Source organism: Triticum dicoccoides, chromosome 1B, assembly GCF_002162155.2.
Source record: "Triticum dicoccoides isolate Atlit2015 ecotype Zavitan chromosome 1B, WEW_v2.0, whole genome shotgun sequence".
In the NCBI taxonomy this organism is placed as follows: domain Eukaryota; kingdom Viridiplantae; phylum Streptophyta; class Magnoliopsida; order Poales; family Poaceae; genus Triticum; species Triticum dicoccoides.
Window position 1 is genome coordinate 627,662,399 of NC_041381.1, and position 19,235 is coordinate 627,681,633.

Sequence of the window (19,235 nt, forward strand, 5' to 3'; positions counted from 1 at the left end):
TAATAGTACAAAATGTGAGTCTTTTTGTCGTGTAAAGTTCTTGTGTGTTTCTGTCTTCAGAGTGTGTGTTTGTGATATCCAATCTGATCCTTGTATCAGGCGTTCAGTTTCCTAAAGGCGATCCTGAAGTTGGTCAGGTGGGGTTGTGACAAAGCTATTAGCATCAAATAGAAAAGACTGTAATCAGTCTACTGAGCATAATCTACGAACCACATCATGGGTTGGTCACTTTGAGATAGTAGTTTCACATTACAAGTCAGAGAGCAAATTTGTACACTCAAAACTCAGGTCAAGGATAGCCACTCAAGCAAGAACTCGATGATGAAATGCAGATTAATCCCCATATCCATTACATCATTGCACCACAGAAGTAACATTGATGGTGTCCAGTACAAATGGATCAGATCAAGTAGCAGAAACAGAGCAAATGATGTTCCTGAATCGAGATACATAATTGTTCAGTGGCTTTTTTCCATCGCATTACAAATTAGCCTGCAAACAAGTTCGATTCATCCGGGGCTCCTGGAAAATTATGGCCAACTCAAGCATCACAAGGGAAACAACAATCATACCCAACAGATATGCAGAAGATCAACCAGCAAAAAATCAGATTTACGACAGGCTGACAAAGACAAGTATCATTTCCAACAAGATATGCAAATTACTTTGTTCCACGATTCAGTTCGAACTACACAGACAGAGGAAACAGCGAACTGAAGAAGGCAGGGTTCCATCAAGCTTTTGGAATCTGCAGGAGGCGACAAAGAACCTAGCCGCCGAAGCCATAAAGGGTGCGGCCCTGGCGCTTGAGCGCGTAAACGACGTCCATGGCGGTGACGGTCTTGCGGCGGGCGTGCTCGGTGTAGGTGACGGCGTCGCGGATGACGTTCTCGAGGAAGATCTTGAGCACGCCGCGGGTCTCCTCATAGATGAGCCCCGAGATGCGCTTCACGCCGCCCCTCCGCGCCAGGCGCCGGATCGCCGGCTTGGTGATGCCCTGGATGTTATCGCGCAGCACCTTCCGGTGGCGCTTGGCGCCGCCCTTGCCGAGCCCCTTGCCTCCCTTGCCGCGCCCGGACATGGCTGACGATCCTCTTCGAGCTGCGAGCGGATGTAGTGGAATCGGAGGAACGGTGGTGGCTGCTGGTGCTGTGATTTGCGGGGAGGGGCGAAGGCGTTTTAAAGGGGACGAGAGGTTGGAGCTTGGCGGAGGCGTGTGCCTGCCGTTGGATGCGGATGGAGTGGACGGTCGAGATGGCGATCGGGGGAGGGATGCCGCGGATCGGCGACGTGGCCGAGAGCTTCGACCGGTGGGTTGGCGGGCTGGGTCAGAGCTGTGGCGGCAGCTCCAAATTTTGGGCCATTTCCATAAACATGCCTCATTTTCATGTAACTAAAACGCAGAGTAATTTTGTGTTCAAAAAAATGCAGAGTAATTCGCTATTCAGGCACTCAAGTGTTGAAATATATTACAAGAATGTTGTAAGACATTTTAAACATCAATCGAGGACATTCTTGTTGAGAACCTCAAGTCAACTGATGACAAGTTAACAAAAAAAAAGATAGTAATATGACTTAGTTCAGAAGTGTTACTATCAATACAAATTGCAATTGTAAAAGACAAAAATGAAGAGTACCAACCAATTTTAAGTTAGAGTTGCTATGCCAATAATTTCAATCGGCGGACATTGTAAAGTACTGAGCACAAAGATGCATTCAGTTAAGCATCCTACAAATCTTTGTTTTATACTATATTTGAATGTAGTGTCTTTCCCCTGGGTGGCTAGGGAAAGCCTTCCTCCCTTCAATCTTCGTTGGCGAGCTCGTGGATCCACCTCCCCTCCGACTGCCGCTCCGGCAGCCGATGGCGGGGAGGGTATTCTTGGTGCCTCGGCTTAGATAGGTAGGGTTTTAGTTCTTGTAAGGGCGACACTCGGAAGGATGGTTGTGCTTCTTCATTGAGTCCGTCTTCCGGGCTCCGATCCTCCTCAAGTCGTATGTCGTGACGGATTAGACGGAATTTCGGCGTAGATTCCTGCCAACTCCTCGGAGCGGAGAGGTTAGGGTTCCTCTTCATGTGTACGCACGGCGAGATTGGGTGTCAAGTTCTTCAGATCGATTCAAGAATTCAATGGCTATGAGTGCGGCTCCCGAACGTTGGTCCTTAGGGGCACGTGCACGAAGACTTCGTAGCTATCATCGACAAGGGCAAGTCGGCTCTGTCATGGGAGCAGCAACAGCGGTTCGTTCTAGCGGCGGCAATGATCGTTAAGTTGATGTAGAAGCCCTCCGAGATCAATTCCCCCTCCGGCATAGTACCGGATAAGGCCTCCAAATGAGACTGCGAAAGAATAGAGCCTTGCGGCGGTGGAATGATTGTGTTTTGGGTGTCTCTCTAGTGGTTTTGAGATTTATGGAAATGTATAGAAGTGGAATTAGGTCAAAAAGAGGTACGTGGGGCCCCAAGCTCAGGTAGCGCCCCTCCTCCAACGGGGCGCGCCATATGAGCTTGTGGCTCTCCCATGCATCTTCTGGCCTCCTCCCGAAGCTTCTAGGGTCCCTTCTGGTCCAAAAAACACCGTAAAGTTCCATCGTGTTTGGACTTTGTTTGGTACAGTTTTTCCGCGAAACAATAAAATAGGCAAAAACCGAAGCTGGCACTGGGCGCTGAGTTAATAGGTTAGTTTCCAAAAATGATATAAAATTGCATATCAAGTAACTAAAATTGATAATATAATAGCATAAAATAATCAAAAAATTATAGATATCTTGGAGATGTATCAGGCCTTGAAATTAAAATGTTTGAGAACAACCTCTAGTATTATAACATGGGGGCATCTCATATACCTAGATATTTTTGATCTGGCTCTAACAATGTGCCTTTGTATATTTGTAGGTCCGCAAAACACATAAATGATAAGATTAATTATGGTTATCAATTCTCATGTATAACAAAAGAAAAACTTACTAACTAGTTGTTTTGAGCCATACTTGTAGGTAAATCAATGCCTCGAAAGTGGAGCGAGAAAGATTGTTCCTATTGTCACTGATGATGCATCCTCCAAAACTAAAAGCAGACTTGGAAGGCACTTTGGATGCCGGAATAGACAATATGTCGTGGTCTATCCTAGAGATAATCGGATACTTGGATGAGTTGATTTTCCATCTTTCTAATGTGTCTAGCTCTTTCTTTATGTGTATAATTCATCTTTCGAATAATAATCCAACTCATTATTTGGTTGCTCTTTTTGTAACTGATATAATGATCCCACTTTGCAAGTGGGTCATCCTCCTCTTCCATATTCGCCGGTTATGGACTTCCACGATCTTCTTGCTAGTGATAACAGGAGTATCTCAAGAGCATTCATCAAAGACCTTTTGGATTGCTTTTCTCCAACTTGTGCATTCAATTAACATTTGCAGTTTCACTTTCGAAGTCTTTTAAGAAATATTCAAGAAGATCAAACTTGAACCTCGGATCAAACAAGGGAACACAAATTGACTTGTAGGATTCTTTCCAATACACATCTAACTTGACACCATTTGTTCCACCATATGCGCAATTGTGTTGTTCTTACACTATGCCTCTCTCCTCAAGATTTTCTTAATGTTTCATAGCTGAGAGGAGTAGACAAGGCTAGTTAAACAGTTAGATCAAGAGGGAAGTTTGGTCGTTGTGTAAAATATCTTTAGCAACTTCATACAACTTCAATCATTTTCCATTCAACAAATGAAGGACCGAATTTGTAGTTCTTGTCTTGTTGTCCCAAGTCATCAAAGGCAACTCTAAAAGGTATAGTTGATTGAAGCATCATATATGTTGAATTCAAATGAGTTCATACATCAACTAAAGGTTTCTTATCAAAACACCATCCTACTTGGTTGATTAACTCATACATATAACTTCGGCCATTTTCCATTCAGGAGGTGAAGGAAGAAATTTGTAGTTCTTGTTTTGCTATCCCAAGGCATCAAAGGCATCTCTAAAAGGTATAATTGACTGAAGCATCAGATAAGTTGAATTCCAACAAATTCGTACATCTACTAAAGGTTGCTTATCAAAACACTACTTGGTTGGTTATCTCTTGGAATCGTTAGCATCTGGCTTGTGAACTCTTTACGTATCGAACGGGGGGGAGCATGTCGGGCATGCTTCCGTGCGATGCCATCGTGGACCCGACAACACGGAGAGCTCTCATGCTCGTGGAGGCCCCTAGGTGGCGGGTACTCTAGCATACTTTATAGGAGTAATATTCATACCATAGCATATACTTCACCTCTAGAAGCATAACATAATTAAAGGCGATCCATGGCATAAGAATGTAACAAGCTAACTTCAACAACAGTGGAGGAGCTTAGTGCTGGCCTAAGGGGGCCATGGCCCCCAACCTTAGGCAAGTTGATACGTCCATTTTGCATCATGCTTTTGTATAAATATTTATTGCATTATGGGCTGTTATTACACGTTATATCACAATACTTATGCCTTTCTCTCTTATTTTATAAGGTTTACATGAAGAGGGAGAACGCCGACAGCTGGAATTCTGGACAGGAAAAGGAACAAATATTAGAGACCTATTCTGCACAACTCCAAAAGTCCTGAAACTTCACGGAGATCAGTTTTGGAATATATTAAAAATATTGGGCGAAGAAAGCACCCGAGGGGGCCACCAGTCAGCCACGAGGGTGGAGGGTGCGCCCCCTGCCTCGTGGGCCACCTGGCAGGCCCCCGACTCCATCTTCTGCTATATGGTGTCTTTTACCCTGAAAAAATATCTGAGAGAAGCTTTCAGGATGAAGCGCCACCGACTCGAGGCGGAACCTGGGCAGGACCAATCTAGGGCTCCTTCTGCTCCTTGTTGGGTTTGACAATCTTACTTATCCAAAGGAATACGATAGATCCCCTATACTTGTGGGTCATCAAGACTCTTTTCTGGTGCCGTTGCCGGGGAGTGAAGCGCCTTTGGTAAGGAAACATTTATATAGTGTGCTGAAATTTACTATCACTTGTTACTATGGAAAATAATCCTTTGAGGGGCTTGTTCGGGGTATCTTCATCCCGACCAAAGGAGCAAAGAGTTGCTCCTTAACCTACTGAAAATATTTACTTTGAAATTCCTTTCGGTATGATAGAGAAACTGCTAGCTAATCCTTATACAGGAGATGGAACATTACATCCTGATATGCACCTAATCTATGTGGATGAAGTTTGTGGATTATTTAAGCTTGTAGGTATGCCCAAGGATGTTGTCAAGAAGAAGGCCTTCCCTTTTTCTTTGAAGGGAAAGGCATTTACATGGTACAGGCTATGTGATGATATTGGATCATGGAACTACAATCGATTGAAATTAGGACTTCATTAGAAGTTTTATCATATGCATCTGGCTCATCATGATCGGAATTATATATATAATTTTTAGCCTCGTGAAGGAGAGAGTATCTCTAAAGCTTGGGGGAGGCTTAAGTCAATGTTATATTCATGCCCCAATCATGAGCTCTCAAGAGAAATTATTATTCAATTTTTTTATGCTCGGCTTTCTCATAATGATCGCTCCATGCTTGATACTTCTTGTACTGGTTCTTTTATGATGAAGACTATTGAATTCAAATGGGATTTATTAGAAAGAATTAAACGCAACTCTGAATATTGGGAACTCGACAAAGATAAGGAGTCAAGTATAAGCCCTAAGTTTGATTGTGTCAAATCTTTTATGGATACCGATGGTTTTCATGATTTTAGCACTAAATGTGGACTTGACTCTGAGATAGTAGCTTCTTTCTGTGAATCATTTTATACTCATGTTGATCTTCCTAAGGAGAAGTGGTTTAAATATAATCCTCCCATTGAAGTGAGAGTAGTAGAACCTATTAAAGTTAAAGGAAGAACTATTACTTATAATGTTGATCTTATTGTTCCTATTGCTTATATTGAGAAACCACCTTTCCCTGTTAGAATAAAGGATCATGCTAAAGCTTCAACTGTGATTCGTAAGAGTTATACTAGAACACCTACAGCCCCTGAAAAAATTAAAGTTGAACCTAGTATTGTTATGGTTAAAGATCTCTTGGTCGATAATATTGATTGGCATGTTATTTATTTCTGTGATGAAGCTGCTAGAATTGCTAAACCCGATACTAAAGGTAAACATAGACATGTTGTTGGCATGCCTGTTGTTTCTGTTAAAATAGGAGATCACTGTTATCATGGCTTATGTGATATGGGTGCTAGTGTGAGTGCAATTCCTCATTCCTTATACAAAGAAATTATGCATGATATTGCACCTGCTGAGATCAAAGGTATTGATGTTACTATTAAGCTTGCCAATAGAGATACTATTTCATCAGTCGGGATTGTTAGAGATGTTGAAGTCTTGTGTGGGAAATTAAAATACGCTACTGATTTTCTTGTTCTTGGTTCCCCACAAGATAACTTTTGTCCCATTATATTTGGTAGACCTTTCTTAAATACTGTTAATGCTAAGATAGACTGCGAAAAGGATATTGTTACTGTTGGTTTAGGGGATATGTCTCATGATTTTAACTTCTCCAAATTCCGTAGACAACCCCATGATAAATAATTGCCTAGTAAGGATGAAATTATTGGTCTTGCATCTATTGTCATGCCTCCTAATGATCCTATAGAACAATATTTGCTAGACCATGAGAATGATATGTTTATGAATGAAAGATGGGAAATAGATGAAGTATCCTTTAAGCAAGGACCTATTTTAAAACACAATTTTCCTGTTGAAATCCTTGGGGATCCTCCTCCACCCAAGGGTGATCCCGTGTTTGAGCTTAAACAATTACCTCATACTTTGAAATATGCTTATCTTGATGAAAAGAAGATATATCCTGTTATTATTAGTGTTAACCTTTTAGAGCATGAAGAAAAATAATTATTGAAAACTCTGAAGAAGCACCATGCCGCTATTGGATATACTCTTGATGATCTTAAGGGCATTAGTCCCATTCTATGCCAGCACAAAATAAAATTGGAGAAAGATGCTAAACTAGTTGTTGATCATCAACGATGGTTAAATCCCAAGATGGAAGAAGTGGTAATAAATGAGATATCGAAGCTTCTGGAGGAAGGTATAATTTATCCTATTGCTGATAGTCAGTGGGTAAGTACCGTTCATTGTGTCCCTAAGAAGGGAGGTATTACTATTGTTCCTAATGATAAGAATAAATTGATCCCACAAAGAATTGTTACAGGTTATAGAATGGTAATTGATTTCCGCAAATTAAATAAAGCTACTAGAAAAGATCATTACCCTCTGCCTTTTATTGATCAAATGCTAGAAAGACTATCCAAACATGCACATTTTTGCTTCCTAGATGGTTATTCTGGTTTCTCTCAAATACCTGTGTCAAAAGAGGATCAGGAAAATACCACATTTACTTGTCCTTTCGGTACCTTTGCTTATAGACGTATGCCTTTTGGTTTATGCAATGCACCTACTACCTTTCAAGGATGTATGACTGCTATATTCTCTGACTTTTGTGAAAAGATTGTTGAGGTTTTCATGGATGATTTATCTGTTTATGGAACTTCTTTTGATGATTGCTTAAGCAACCTTGATCGAGTTTTGCAGAGATGTGAAGAAACTAATCTTGTCTTGAATTGGGAGAACTGCCACTTTATGGTTAATGAAGGTATTGTCTTGGGGCATAAAATTTCTGAAAGAGGTATTGAAGTTGATAAAGCTAAAGTAGATGTTATTGAAAAGATGTTGTGTCCTAAAGATATCAAAGATATAAGAAGTTTCCTTGGTCATGCTGGTTTCTATAGGAGATTTATTAAAGACTTCTCTAAAATTTCTAGGCCTCTCACTAATCTCTTGCAAAAAGATGTTCCTTTTGTTTTTGATGATGATTGTGTAGAAGAATTTGAAATACTTAAGAAAGCCTTGATTTCTGCACCTATTGTTTAGCCACCTGATTGGAATTTACCCTTTGAAGTTATATGTGATGCTAGTGATTATGCTGTTGGTGTTGTACTAGGACAAAGAGTTGATAAGAAATTAAATGTTATCCATGTTGGGGAACATTGCAGAAAATAAAAAAAACCTACGCTTTCACCAAGATCAATCTATGAGTTCATCTAGCAACGAGAGAGAGGAGTGCATCTACATACCCTTGTAGATCGCGAGCGAAAGTGTTCAAGGGAATGGGGTTGAGGGAATCGTACTTGTTGTGATCCAAATCACCGATGATCCTAGTGCTGAACGGACAGCACCTCCGCGTTCAACACACGTACGGTTGGGGAAGACGTCTCCTCCTTCTTGATCCAGCAAGGGCAAAGATCTAGAAAAAACATTTGTTCTTCCTACTAACATGGATGATTCTCTTGGCCAACATACAGTACAGAGTGAAAGACAAATTTGTTTGTGAAGTCTACAATTCCTCTTGCAAACGTAAGTGGTTTCACCAACAGCTGGAACCATGAGAATGAACCACACATGATGGAGGAACATCCACTGCAGTATGATTTGGTCTTCTTCAATCACACGGCGAGACTATTTTCGGAATACAAACTTTAACTTAGGCAAAATGATGCACATTGTATAATCAGACCAAAGCAATGAAGCACCTATTGTTGGCCAATAAATAGTACAGTACTACATTTTTGTTGTCCATGAAGTGACTATCTGATCTTTTTGTGTCTATTTTCAAATGGCACTGCATGCAGTGACTATACTATTCTCTTGTACAGTTCAACCAAAATTGTGGTCACTTTGTTTGTTTTCCAAATGGCAACGGGCAGACATCTCTGTCTGCACAAATATCAAGCAGCTAGTAAATATATACCCCACCTTGTATTTTCGGTTTAAACATGTCTCTTCCGCTTAGCATCTGTCATGTTGATACAGTCATGTTTTGCCCTGGACAATTTCATACTGAATTGATTTGCTGGTTCAGAGCAGAAATATAGCGCCTATTCTTTATCAGACCAAGGATATCCATGTTCGCAGTGATGGAAGAGGTGAAATTGATACAACCGAAATTGAGCATCCAATCATTGAATCCCGTCCTGCACCTCTAATGTAGGTCCACCCTCCCAATAACATGTCAACCACTAGTATTACTATCTAATGACAGTACAAAAATAGTAGCAAGATAGTAGCAAACCATGTACCTTCGTAATGAACAGCTCATAGTGCCACCAATTGGATATAAAGGTTCGGAAGAAAACATGCTCCTAATGTTGAACCATTTGGTTTGTTTGCATAGATATTGAAAGTGTGATTACTATAAAAGTGGCACTCGTTGAAGCATAGACTCACAAATATAAGCATTCCAATTTCTTAATGGGAAAAGGTAGCAAGACTATTTCTAACCACCTGCTTGAAGGAATAAATAAGGCAACAACGGCTGATCTCAGGAAGGCATGCATAGTTTTTTCTAAAAAATTTGAGCCATTCCTGACATTTCCTCTTCTTTTAAGCATACTTTGTGCAGTTCAACTTAAATAAAATGCCATCACCGCCTTGAAAATTCAGTGACACTGTACAAAAGGAAATGACTTAAATTACATCATGATGTTAGGTATGTAGTCGACAGGCATTACAGACAAACATACAGACCTCCTCTGATAACATAATGAACATTAATTTTAACAAAGGTGTGACTAGCTTTACCGGGATAATTTGAGTGAACTCTACACCCTCTATTCCTTAATATAAGACGTTTTCGCAGTTTAATTTAAAGTACCCAAATGTCTAGAATTTAGAAAAACAGGTAGTAGTTTTCTTGAGCACATATCTAGGAAAGCTTGCCACACTTTATATATGTCCATACGCTAATGCCACACCATTCGAATAGTACAAATATACACTAATCCAGTGGTTACTGCAATAGTAGAGTAGTTATTTTATTACACGGTACCGTACAATGGTTTTACTGAACAAATTTCCATAAGCTCTAGCACTGGAAGATTTATATAAGAATTAATAATACAAAATGTGAAGGTAACAAGTTTCAGCATTGGTATACTAGCTGTGCAAGAGCATTAAACCAAATACGAAAGTCTGAAGGTAACTAGCATTATTAACTAATGACAGTATAAAAAAATTACAAACCATGTACCTTCAAGGTAAATATCATTTCGAACTTGAGGGGACCTAAAAATTGCTATCCCAATCTTGATAATCGGTCAAACATAAAAACTTGATCGAACGAATCAAGAGAACAGCCAGAGGAGGTGGTGCCCACTCTTCACCTTTCCTCTTGACACTGTACAAAAAAAATTGACTTATCTCATGAAAGTGAGGTATGTAATCTATAAGCATTAACAGTGCAAAAATCTGAAGGTAGTAACAAGATTCATCATGGTATACTGGCTGTGCAACATCATTAGAATGCCTTAGCTGAAAAATCTTTAATACATCCACAATCAACAGCTAACCCTGAAATAATCCAGTGATATTAAATGGCATTGCTTAAATTTATCGATGGCATTAGACTGAGTGTGGCATTAGTTAAATGTGGCATCACTTTAGCAGTAGCATTGCTTGACTTGACGGCTGGCGTTATACTAACAGGAAACAAGTGGCAATAAGAGCATGGGAGGCCCATTCGGACAGTGGGTGCACCAGTACGATGTACCTCCACGGACACATAGAGTGGTGAGGGAGGTATGGTTGCCCAGAGCAACAAATATCCAGGCAGCATATGTGGATCATGTCCATTTTTGTTCTCTTTAGCCACCTTTTTCCTATGTGAGGACAACAAAACCGATCAACCTGGTCATTTTCTATTGCGTTGTCATGCCTTTCTACCCTTCTTCAACCAAGAGACACGAGACTCGTTCCTTAGCTACTGATTTTCCCCTTTTCAACCTAGATGTGGGTTTGATGCCTACTCTCTTGGACAGTACAGTCTCCCTTCCTTTCCTTATTCAACCCAGACATGGATTAGTCTGCATGAAGTAGGGTTTCCTTTAATAGTGCAAATTAAGGTTTTCGTCTGCGTGACCCAACAGAGCAGAGGATAGCAAATTGGGAAGATGGTGGAGTGGAAAAAGATCCACATGCAGCGACGTGGCAGATGGGGCAATAGAACAAGGGTATGGTTCGAAAAGAGGTAGCATACCTGAGGGTTGGCGGAAAGTGGCTTCGCTCATGGTCATCATCCTTCGCACACACTGCGGCATCGAGCTTGGGGACGGAGGCCATCCCGCGCGGGCACTAGGTCTGAGAGGACGGCCTTGTCGTCAGTGTGTGACCTCGCTCGCCGACGACGAGTGCGTCAACGCTGCACGTCATTTTCTTCCCCAGCGGATCTGTGACCACCAGTGAGGAGGGAGAGAGAGGTCGTCTTTTTTAGATCTGGAGAGTGGGTGATAGTGTGAGAAGCAAATGGGCAGCCCTTAGCAAGAAAGCGTTGAAGCTCCAGCCTATATATCTTTTTTATACTGCTCTAAATGATGTGCCGCTGCAAGAGCCGCCTATATTAATTAATCATGCTCTAAAAGGTGCACCAGCTTTGGCTATAGTATACTACACTGTACTAGGTTAGTAGGTGACCTTGCGCTTGGCTCTTCTCCTCTTCTGGAAGTCGAACAATAATGATGGTACTACATTAGTACTTCTGGCAATCTGACACCAAATGAACTGCTGCACGTCCACCACTTGTAAGCAAAAGTTTCTCCTCGTGCTGCGAGCCACCGCGCACGCGTTGGCGAGGGAGAAGGTGCAGTAAGCAAGCTTCTCGTCGAGTTGACGGGACACATCAAAGTTATTTAGTACTCTCTTCAAAAAGGGTCGACCATGTCCATGGCTACCATCTCATGCTCTGTCATTGAGTGCATGCACTATTCACGTGCCATCAAGGAGAAAAAATATTGTGTAGTACTAGGTGCCATCGAAGTGCACGACTCACTTACGCACTGCATATCTCCATTTTCTTTCATGACACATCCACCTTGATGCTAGATGTCCCGCGTGTCGGCAAAAGGATGAACAAAGCTCATGTCTTAAATGAAAGAGTGGAAGAACATAGATTCCCGACAACCGAGAAGGAGCAACAAACCTCGCGGTGGAGCGTCTGCGCTCATAATATTTTATATTATTCAGCGGTATAAAATCAACCAAATCTCGCCACGTTCCCATACCATCTATTATATACTTAAGACAAGAGGCAAACAAAGCGTCACGTTTATCCACACAGATTAAATTATCTCAACCATCAACTTTTCAATATAAACGGCTGAGATTTAAAGATATCATGTTACATACAAAAATTGTGTGTAGGCATATATTGTGTTGTACATGCCAAGTCCATCACGTACAAGCATCTATGATGGGAAAGTGCCATCATAGCCACGTACAATCTTTACCTAATAATAAAGAGAATTGGGTTTCTGTCGTCCGTCATAAGAATTACCCCCGTAGTTGCTAATAATTACCCTCTTGCCACCGGTAAGTGGAAAAAAACGATTCGTTTTTTCCCTTCTCAAGTGGCCGCTGGGTTTAGTTTATTAAAAGTGAAAGTCCCTTTTATGCCAGAAGTGTTTGTGTAGTAGCACAATGGCTTGTGCCTCATAGCTGCAATGGGGAGTTCCAGGTTCGATCCCTGGTACTTACATTTATTTTTTTTGTTTTTATTTCTTTTATCCTTTGCTTTGTTTGGGAGTCAACCTGCAGCTCAGAAAAAAAGAGCCGAGAAAATTAGTTGCAACACGCTAGATGTTTGCAAATGCATAAATTAGCATCAGTTTGTTAGCCATTTTGATCGATCTCACATTTAACTGATAGCTTCAGTTTAGTTTATACACAACTGGAAAAAATCACAGTGCATGATGAACACAAAAGGTAGTATCATGCATCAAAAGAAGATTCACTTACTTTCTCAAGTGAAATCGAAAAACTGGCCCTGTAGTTAATCAAACAAGCAAGCGGTAGCAGTATTATGCTATTTTAAGAATAATACAAGTCAGCTAGCACCGTTATGGAATTGTGTTTTTAGTACTTATCTTCAATGTATATATTGTAATTTACGTTCTTTTGCATATTTTGGTTTCAACATTAGCATATTTCTGATCTAGATTATCAGATTAGCACATGTACTCTTAAAAAAGGGTGTTAAGGCAATCATGTAGTGCTGCATATAACATGGAATTCAAGTTCTGACCAAATCACTAGAAACATATAGCAGTCTTTCTTCAGTTTAGTGATAGCTTCAGTTTAGTTTATACACAACTGGAAAAAATCACAGTGCATGATGAACACAAAAGGTAGTATCATGCATCAAAAGAAGATTAACTTACTTTTTCAAGTGAAATCGAAAAACTGGCCCTGTAGTTAATCAAACAAGCAAGCAGTAGCAGTATTATGCTATTTTAAGAATAATACAAGTCAGCTAGCACCGTTATGGAATTGTGTTTTTAGTACTTATCTTCAATGTATATATTGTAATTTACGTTCTTTTGCATATTTTGGTTTCAACATTAGCATATTTCTGATCTAGATTATCAGATTAGCACATGTACTCTTAAAAAAGGGTGTTAAGGCAATCATGTAGTGCTGCATATAACATGGAATTCAAGTTCTGACCAAATCACTAGAAACATATAGCAGTCTTTCTTCCAGATGATCGATAGAAAAGTAAAATTAGGAGGAAATACTCAAATCACATAGCAATCGAATTTCAACCCTAATAACAGTTCGTCAATTATCATTCATTTGCAGAATTTTTGTTTTGCCACGTTGAGTAAAATCGAGCACAGTTCCATATATGTGTGTGTGTTAATTGATGGTGGTCTGATCTATTTTTATTGACGTTCGTATCAGATACCGGTAAAATATCCTTCGTTTTTATTTCGGTTGTTTTACTGAGATTATTTTCCTAGGAAACTACCATTGCATGTGTAGAAAACATAACATCATAAAATACAACATCTCGTCTTTATCTTGGCGAGTCTGATTATGCATATATTATTTTGAGATTATATGACGAGCAATGGTAGCACGAACAACTTTATTTGAACCATGATCTTACTTCTTACAGAAGATATATAGATGAAAAATATAATGTACAATACTCCTAAGGCGGATATGATATTAGGCAATGGTATGTACACTTTCATGTCATTGCACACAATAGTTAAAAAAAGGCATCAATCCAGATACGACGAGGAGGTAAAAACACATACTCCATCCGTCCCAAAATAAATGTCTCAACCTTAGTCCAACTTTGTATTAAATTTAGTATAAAGTTGAGACACTTATTTTGGAACGGAGAGAGTATAATCCTTTCATTTTTATGCATGTTTTCACACCATGACAATGTTTTAATAGCATGTTCCCCGTTGCAACGCACGGGCAATTTTCCTAGTATCAATTATACGTACAATAAGTCCATCATTGACACGTAGTACAAAAATAGATCCAGCCCCTTCAGAAAAATAGCCCAAGTCGGATACCTACCAAATAAAACTCACGTACGCACATATAAAAAGGTGCATGGCGTGATGGTCTTTCAAGAGTTGTAATTGGAGTGTTCCACGTCAAAAGAAAAAGGCATCAAGTAAAAATAGAAAACGGCAGACCTGCGGCCTAGGCAGCCCACACCCTGATCTTGGGGCATCTCCCGTTCGGATCGCAAGCAGCCGCCGGCCACTTATACAGGCAGATCACGTCAATGGCCGATTGATACAATCCCTGCATGTAAATTGAGGAGGAAGGAAAGACTTGATGCATGTACACATCCAAAAGACTGGAGCTTGACGTTCGGATCACAAGCCCATGGCAGCCGTCGGCCACCTCGAGCGGCAGATGACGTTCAGTGGCTGATGGGATCCCTGCATGCAAATTTGAGAAGTGAAGACTTGATGCACGTACACATCCAAGAGGCTGGAGCTAGACGTTCGCAACCCCATGGCTGCCGCCGGTGACCTCTAGCGGCAGATTGCATCCGTGGCTGATGGGATCCAATTCATTCATGCAAATTGGGGAAGAAGGGAAGACTGATGCATGTAGACATTCAAGAGGTTTCTTTCTCTTGATTTATTGGTCTATCGATTCTGTAGATAGATCCAGACAACACATTGTCTTATATCTAAATATTTATGTTTCTACTCATCTTTTGTCTTCTTATGATCTTAAGATATATCCATCATATTTAGCCTTTGTCTAAGGGTGAGAAAATTCAGCAGAATACGGATTTTCTATGCATGGAGGAGGAAAATATTTTACGAACGCAAGTAGAGCATAGGAAATTTCCAAGCAGAGAGACCCACAGATAAAGACGCAACTGCCAACTATATGGTGATCGATCAGGTTTGTTCAGAAGATTTACAGTACCACTAATTTCTCTACATTATTCTGAGAGCTGTTTGATTTTTTTTAGTAAAATATGCAATATGCCTTAATAACATTTTAGGACACGCTCAAGTTCACTATGCCACCAGCACGTGCCTTTTTTGTACATGGAAAATAATATGTAATCAGTTGTCGTTTGAGTCAACTATACAGTTCAGATTCTGACGATAAAACAAGAATGTATTAGATTAAAAAAAATCTAGAAACCTTGATGTTGTGGTTATGCCTTTTGCTTTCTGGGCAAGTCACGTACAGAAAAAAGAAGAGCCTTGATCAGATTAGAATACAATAGTGGATATCATCCAAAAGTCATGTAATAAACATCTAGCACAATCACGTGGAATAATTTTCATCATATCTAGCACGAAATCTTATATTATCGAAGAACTTTCCGCTCACACATGCCTTGGGGGCCTGCACCAGTGAATGACGCTGGAAACATGGCAGCAGCTAGCCTTGCACGCACGTGTGGCGCCCGACATCATGGTAGCGCCCCTCGCAGCGGCAGGATCCAAAGGCCCGCCGTGGCTCCGACTGATGTGTGAGATTCAGCATGTCATGGTAGCATGCCGGGGCGACCGAAGGTCGATCGTGAGGGTTACAATCAGCCCAAAACAAATTCATAAGCTACCGTGCGTGCAAATTAAGAGGCGAGAATACATCTGTGGGCTATGGCAAGGCGCTTGAGCTAGCAATGAACTTAGGTCTACTACTCTACTCTACTCTACATGGGCCAAATGGCTGTCTAGGCTGTCTACATGACCAATCAATCGGCTATCAGGACAGAAATAACCAAGGTTTGCCTATTTAATAAACCATCCATAACAAATTTTTTCTTTTTTCTCGAACCATGTGGCTAGGAGGATTGCATGTATTGTATTATCATCTACACCTAATTGGGAACTAGCCATCGATAATATATTGTATTGATTCGCAAGAAGATAATATGATATATTGATGCCCATTGTTTCATACAATTTATACCACATTGCAGGCTTATAGGAATAGATTGGATATGATGACAAACGAAGAAACAAAAGTAGCGGTGTGAAGCCGTACATTCTGTGCACACTATACTTTTTGGCTTTAGAGAAACTATGTTCCCAAAATAAGTGATAGAACAAGCTAATGTGATTCTTTGAGGAAACGAAATGGCCCGTGCAAAACAGGCACTTATTAAAAATAGAGCACCTCCTGCATGTATTATTTAGTTCCTTCATCAAATGCACATAGATATGTCAATATTTAATGTGCGATATTATTTAGCATTTTTTTATTAATACACATGAATAATTTTATATTGTATTACACAGCTAAGCAATGTAGATAATTAGAGCAATACTATATGGGCATGTGTAGAATAGTACAAGCATCTCTGGACATGATATTGCACAATGCAACTGCAATAATGACGAGGCAGTTTTAATAGACATTATTGTTATATTATAAGTTTTATTTCAGGGTCTTTTAAAAATTGTCGGTAAAAGACAAACAAAATAAAAAAAGGGCCAAAAAAGGCAAAGCCCAATTGATTGGAAGAAGAGGAAAATGAAAAGATAGAAAAATACTACATATAGATTAGCATGGCATGCGGCTATGGTTTTCTATTGTCGCATACAAAATATGTTACTACCAACATAATAAAACAACTCAATAGAGTTCGCTGATAAATGCATTATTGCTTTGCTTTTGCTGGCAATATGTATTGTATTTTTGTTATATGTCTACCTCTTACTAGCATATCAATGCCAAATATGCATATAAAGACACGTATAAAATCATATAAAATCTAGCCGCGCAAATGCGCGGGTCACACCGCTAGTTCCAATGGTCATAGTTGGAAAATCCAAACAAAACCAAGCATTGGATCAACTCTTTTAGCACTCAGATTGTTGCTGCCTGCCCACATATCCCACCTATATATCCGCTCACGTGTGATGACCACAGGAGCTATCCACTCAAATTGTATGCTAAAAAAATAAAGGTCGATAACTAATGTGGCACCTCGGGCCAACGCGCCCATCGCATTTTGCATGAGAAATTACACACCATGTTTCTTTGACATGTGGTCCCGTTCCAACATGTCAGTGAGACGACGGCGAGTCCTTTTGTACAATTTCCTAACGGGCGTCTATGTAGGCCGGGGCACCTCTTCGTGTACCGTGGCAACCGTCCACCGCTTCTTGGCCTTTCCCTCTTTATTTGGAACTGTTGTCGCACGCTCTTCCTCCCTCCTCCATTTGCCTTCACCCTTCCTTCTGCCATTGTTCGATCATCTTCTCCATGGAGGGAACAAGCCAGAAATGACCCTGTTATTCTTGCCCCGATCTAAAAGATGATGTGGTGGATGAACTCATTGATCAGTGCGACGTCATCACCTCGGCTAGCATGGCAGGTTCATTCAAGACCATTCTCGACTCAACTAATAACATCATTACAAGGAACCCAAGGGTCCAGGAGCGGTTTGATCTCCCCTATCTTCTTTGATGTGACCCTGCTGACTAGCGCGCGGACGATGGAGGCCTCGCCTTCTGTAAGTTGATGCCGCTTGATAATGATACGTGTGATGTTAAGATGCCATCGCTTGAGGGTAAGGCTTGGGCAGGCGCAAATGGAGGTTGGGTTGTTTATATTGAGTCCAACTGTGAGTGGGAACCTATGAATGTGTACACTCGTCACCGGGTTCCACTTCCAAAAATCTCAGACTGCCCAGAGGTTGAGCACACCGATATACTACGCACATTCAAATACGATCATGGTGACTGTCGTCTACGGAAGATAGCAATTTGTCGAGTTCCCAACCGCTCTTGGGATTACACGAACTATGAAGTTGTTGCTATCTTCGACAAGCTTGTTGCCATCCTTACTTCCACGCCTCGATGGAAATTGCTCAAAAATCAATTTCTGTACACGGATGAGTATTGTGATGCAATTCAATACAAGGGTCTTTTGTTTGCTGCCACCACTCGTGGCACTGTTTTTGCATGGGATCCTTATTCTTTCGGTATGTTTATCTTCCACATAATTATAATTGTTTCATCCACATGCATGTGGGTTAGCTAGTTTTGGTTTACTAATTAACCTTCTTATGTTTCCAAGGTCCTGTGAACATTCCACCACCTATACTTGAAAAAATTTATAACCAAGGGGGAGATGATGATGGTGATGATCACAAGCATGAGGACCCATATTCTCAGTGGCGTCTGGCAACTTATTCTGATGGATCACCTCTTCTTGTCTATGTACAGGGCACTGCTGATGATACTAAGGAAGCAGGTGTTGTCTCGCATGGTCGCACTCTCTGGACTTATTCCAACATCTGTTGCAGGGTATTCAGGATGGATACTAGTTTGCTAGCGCCAACACCTTCTCACTGGTTCAGTATTGATAGTCTTGAAGAAAACTCGCTCTTCCTTGGACAAAACTATCCAATGTTGGTGAAAGGCGATCCAGCTGCTGTTGACACAACATTACTACCATTTATGAGAAGCAGTTGTATCTATACCTCGGACATTGCTCTGCTTCCCTATCGTGGACTTCACAATATGCGTCCTGACATAGGCCGCTTCGGCCTGGATCAGTCCCGCGTTGGTCTCAAGATTGACAGTAGCTGGCCCTTCCCAGAGAATCACTTCTGGTTCAAAGCAAGCGTTTCCAACACCGATGAGTGGTTGAGCTGAAGTTCATTTCATTGCTTGTTATTTGTTGTGTGATGAAAACTTTAGTATTTATAATATATGCTCGTTGTCGTTGTGGGTTGATGACCTGTTGTATGTAATAAAATGATATGCCTGTGATAAACTTACTAAATTTATGAATGACTTTCGAGTCGCTTCTCTGAGTGGGTGCTGCGACGAGGCAAAAAAATATTTTCCAAATACATAATTGTACGTGCATTGCAACAGATTA

At 40.7% G+C, this 19,235-nt stretch overlaps 1 pseudogene; it reads right to left on the minus strand.

Annotated features, from left to right (window-relative positions):
• Positions 1 to 611: 611 nt before the first annotated feature.
• Positions 612 to 19,235, minus strand: part of LOC119350739 — a 99,047-nt pseudogene continuing 80,423 nt past the window's right edge.